Below are 4872 nucleotides of genomic sequence, written 5' to 3' on the forward strand. Positions count from 1 at the left end.
CAGTGGCTTAAACTCACGCCGAGTGCATGTGCGTGCGTGCCCAAGATCCCAAGAGGAGAATGTAGGAGAAGGGATTGCGGCATGGCCATCCCCCAGGGGGTGATTTCTCACTTTCTATCTCTCTGTCTCTCTCTGTCTTTCTGGCAAGCACATGCACCCTATAGCACAAACCTCTTAAAAAAACCCAAAAAAACAAAATAAAACAGTATGCTTGGGGACCCCAGGTGGCATAGTGGATATGTGGCTGGACTCCCACAAGTCTGCCATTCAAGTCCCGGACCCAGTGGCTTGAAAATCATGTGGGGCTCAGGTGTGTGTGTGCCCAAACTCCTAAGAGGAAACCGAAGAAGAAAGGATTGCAGTGTGGCTATTCTCCCCGGGGTGGATTTCTCACTTTATCTCTCACTATCTCTGTTTCTCTCTGGGGAGTGCATGTGCCCTATGACAAAAACCTCTTAGAAACAAACAACAACAAAACAGTATGCTAAGTGAAAGAAAGCAGACACAAAAGGGCAAATTCTACATGATTGCATTTACTTGAAGCATTCGGAATGGACACATCCATAGAGACAGAAAGGAGATGATGTGGGCCATCAGGTGGTGTCAGGTTAAGGTGCTGGATCCCACAGGACTAACTGCATAGTTTGAGTCTCAGACCTTATGGCTTGAAAATCACACCAGACTGGTGTGTGTGCATGCCCAAACTCTTTTTTTTTTTTTTTTGGAGAGGTTTTCACAATAGGGCATGTGCGCTCGCCAGACAGACAGAGACAGAGAGAAAGAAAGAGAGAAATCACCCCCCAGGAGGGGTGGTCACGCCGCAATCCCTTCTCCTCCATTCTCCTCTCGGGATCTTGGGCACGCAGGCACACGCGCCCGGCGTGAGTTCTAAGCCACCGGGTCCAGGACGCAAGCCGCGGTCGACTACGTGGGAGTCCAGCGACATAGCCATTATGCTAACTGCGGGTTCCCCACATGCCTACACTCTTGAGTGGAGATGGGAGAAGAATGGATTGAGGTGTGGCCCTCTCCCCTGGGGCATGACTTCTCAGCTCCCCTTGTCTCTCTCTGGCTAGTGCAGGAGCCCTATAGAGAAAACAACAACAACAAAAGGGAAATGAATGGTTCTTATCAGTTAGGGGGAGAGAACAATGACAAATACCTTCTAATCAGAAGAGGGTTTCTTTTTAGGGTGGTGAAAAATGTCCTATAATGAAAGGTAGTAATAGTCATATGACCTGTAACATACTGAAAACCATAAATTGTACATTTAAAAAACAGTTTGCCAGAGGGTATATGTGCTTTCTGGGGAGAGATGGGGTGAGAGAGAAAAAGTGAAAACGCACACCCCATGGGGCATGGTCACATTACAATCCCTTCTCCATTTTCCTCTACTTTGGGGATCCTGGACACTTATGCACATGTGTTCAGAATGTTTTTCAAGCTTTCAGGTCTGGGACTACAGCTGCACAGATGGGCATCTGGACTCCAGCTCACATAACCACCAGGAAGTGGGCTGGCCAAGAATTACATGTTTTTAGAGAGATTTTTGCTATACGGCATGTGTACTCACTAGAGACACAGAGGGAGACAGAAGGCGAGAAATCAACTTCAGGGGATATGGTCATGCTGCAATCCCATCTCCTCCATTCTCCTCTTGAGATCTTGGGTGTGTGTGCACACGTGCCTGACATGAGTTTTAAGCTGCCGGGCCTGGGACTTGAAATATGGTTGACTACGTGGAAGTCCAGCAATGTACCAATACACCATCTGCTGGTCCCCCACAACTGTACATTTTTAAATGGTGAAATTTATAGGATGTGAATTATCTTTTTATTTTCTAAGGAGTACTCAGTGGGCTGGCCCAGTGGTCTAGTAGTTAGGGGAGATGGGTCCCACATGGCCGACTGCAAGGATTAAATTCCTGCCCCAGTATTTGGAAAACATACCAGGCAAGTGTATTTGCATGCTTGAAATCCCAGCAGGGTGAAGTGGAAGAAGGGATTGCAGCATGATCATGCCCTATGGTGGGGCACTTTCTCCCTCATCCTTTCCATCTTTTTCTGGCAAGTACATGCCCTCTAGCAAACAAACAAACAAACAACCTCCCCCAAAACAAAACAAAATAAAACAAAACAGACAGGTAGGGAGAGTACTCAAGAGTCCCAGAAAGTTCCCGTTTCAGTTCATGCCGACCTGTAGATAGTACCTGTCAGAGCTCAGGTCCTTGAGCAGCTTAGAAAGTACCTACCTTCTGTCTCACCAGCTGCGCTAGTTTTCAGAATATTAGAAACCTGATGGTTCTGATCCTGAAACAACTTATACCAGGGTTCCATTCAGAACCTCAAGACCAGTTGATTCTATTCATATGTTTTTTGGGTCATCCTCAGTCACTGCAAATGAGATTTCTTGATTTTTTTTTTTTGAGAGGTTTTTGCTATAGGGTGCATGCACTCACCAGAAAGACAGAGAGAGACAGAGAGACAGAAAGTGAGAACTCACTCCCCGGGGGGGATGGCCACGCTGCAATCCCTTCTCCTCCATTCTTCTCTCGGGATCTTGGGCATGCACGCACACACGCTTGGCATGAGTTTAAACCACTGGGCCCAGGACTCGAATTACAGTTGACTACATGGGAGTTCAGCAACATAGCCAACTGCTGGTCCTAGAATTTCTTTATTTTTTTTTTGTTGTTGTTGTTTTTATTTTATTTTATTTTATTTTTTTGATAGGGTTTTTCTGTAGGGCTCTGGAAAGACAGAGACAGAGACAGAAAGCGAGATATCACCTCCTGTGGGATGGGCATGCTGCAATCCTTCTCCTTCATTCTCCTCTTGGGATCTTGAACACATATGCACATGTGCCTGGCATGAGTTTAAGCCACCTGGTCCAGGATTTGAACCATGGTTGACTACATGGGAGTCCAGCAACATAACCATTATGCCATCTACTGGTCCCTCTTGATTTCTAAAAAGAATTATTTTATTTAACTTTACTTTTATTATTATTTTTTAATTTGACCAGAGAGAGAGGGAAAAATGAGAAAGCAAGCCGCCAGGTCCAGGGCTTGCCATGTGGGAGTCCTGTGTCTTTAACCACCATGCCACCTGCTGGCCTCAGAATTTCTTGATTAAGAGAAACTGAGCACATGTAATTTTGTTGCTCCCAGGATCTCATTAAAATGAAGGTTGAACAATTGAAAAAAAAAATCTATCTATGACACAACAACACATTCTATTCTTCTAGAAGAATAGAAGCAGGACTTCAGGAGATGGGGTCATAAAAGTTTTTCCAACTGGAGAAGCACGAGGACTCATGAAATAGTGTGGAGGAGGCACAGCCCAGAATTCAGTAGAATAAAAACTGTTGAAGAGGGGCCCAACTGGCCCTGCAAAACCTTGAGAAATTCTGAGATTGTAAACACTAAAAATGCTAGCGTCGGATCTGGAGCTTAAAAGGGTTGAAAGGATGAACTTAAAGCCTATATTGAGAATTAAGTCAACAGGACTGCTCTTATAAGCATAATATCCGGAGTCCAGGTGTTTCCCCATCTTCCAGGAAAAAGTAAAGCAAAGTTAAAACATAGGTTGTTCTCTTTTAAAGTGACCTGGAAGTGTTATTGAAGTTAGGAAGGAAGTTGACCACAAAGCACCACGTCCTCTACGTTCTGAAGTTAGTACTGGGTAGGATGACTTTATTTATAAGTATCAGACAACTCTGTTTTGAAGACTACAGGAATGTAATACCTTACATGTTTGCTAACAGAGTGATTCTAGAGTTTTCCATATCAGTGACTGTATCATCAAGGGTCCAGCATCATTCCATCTTCATGTTCTGCATTCTTTATATTGCGTCCTCAAGGATCGTTCTCATACTTGAAAATCTAAAAGAAGAAAGGGGACTGCATTGTATTTTATTTTACTTTTTTTAAAAAGAATTATTTTATTTCATTTATTTATTTACTTCAATTTTACCAGAGAAGGACAGCGGGAATGAGTGAGAAAGGGAAAGTGAGAAAGCAAGCCGCCAGGTCTGGGGCTCGAACTACAGTTGGCCATGTAGGAGTCCAGCACTCTGAACCATCATGCCACCTGCCAGCCCCCATTTTATTTGATTTTTAAGATTAGAAAATCAGTGCTTTTATGTCGCTCTTCACTGAGACACAAAACATTTTTAAAATTTAGATTTGGGCCCAGCAGGTAGCATGGTGGTTGGGCTGCTGGCCTCCCACATGGCTGTCTGTGGTTTAAGTCCTGGACCCGGTGACTTGCTCTCTCACATTCTCTCTCTCTCTCTGGCGAGCGCACATGTCCCATAGCAAATAAAAAACAATAATAACAAAATTAAGTAGAAAATTCTTTAAAAAAAATTCTTTGCTCTTGGAGTTGGTGTCGAGAATAGTGCACTCCAATCTCGTGAGTCTCCTTCTATAGTACACCCACCTGCAACAAAATTGTTCTTGCTAAAGTCACCAGTGGCCTCCCAATGACTAGAATAAATGGTCTATTAGCAGACTTGGTGCTTGACCTTTCTACAACAATTGATACAGTTGACCAAACTTTATTTCATAAACATTTTCTCTCCTTACTTTTTTTTGGAGAGGTTTTTGCTATAGGGCGCATATGCTCGCCAGACAGACAGAGACAGAGAGATAGAAAGCGAGAAATCACCCCCCGGGGGGATGGCCACGTTTGCAATCCCTTCTCCTCTATTCTCCTCTTGGGATCTTGGGCACACACACGCCTGGCGTGAGTTTTAAGCCACCGGGTTCGGGACGCGAACCGCGGTTGACTACATGGGTGTCCAGCGACATAGCCATTATGCTAACTGCTGGTCCCTCCTTACTTTTTTTTTTTTTTTTAGAATTTTCCC

General features: G+C 44.3%; 1 protein-coding gene and 1 long non-coding RNA gene across 2 annotated transcripts in view; both read right to left on the bottom strand.

Annotated features, from left to right (window-relative positions):
• The window catches only part of LOC102503418 (uncharacterized protein C3orf20 homolog), a 103332-nt gene extending 101043 nt beyond the window's left edge, over positions 1 to 2289 (bottom strand). The window contains exon 1 of the mRNA XM_006154887.2: positions 2252 to 2289. The gene's annotated coding sequence lies outside the window, so the exon portion shown is untranslated. The remainder of the gene's footprint in view (positions 1 to 2251) is intronic.
• A 1382-nt stretch (positions 2290 to 3671) lies between these two features.
• The window catches only part of LOC102491194 (uncharacterized), a 12340-nt gene continuing 11139 nt past the window's right edge, over positions 3672 to 4872 (bottom strand). The window contains exon 3 of the long non-coding RNA XR_335466.2: positions 3672 to 3883. This is a non-coding gene — a long non-coding RNA (uncharacterized LOC102491194). The remainder of the gene's footprint in view (positions 3884 to 4872) is intronic.

Source organism: Tupaia chinensis, unplaced genomic scaffold (assembly GCF_000334495.1).
Source record: "Tupaia chinensis unplaced genomic scaffold, TupChi_1.0 Scaffold000423_1, whole genome shotgun sequence".
Classification (NCBI taxonomy): Eukaryota; Metazoa; Chordata; class Mammalia; order Scandentia; family Tupaiidae; genus Tupaia; species Tupaia belangeri.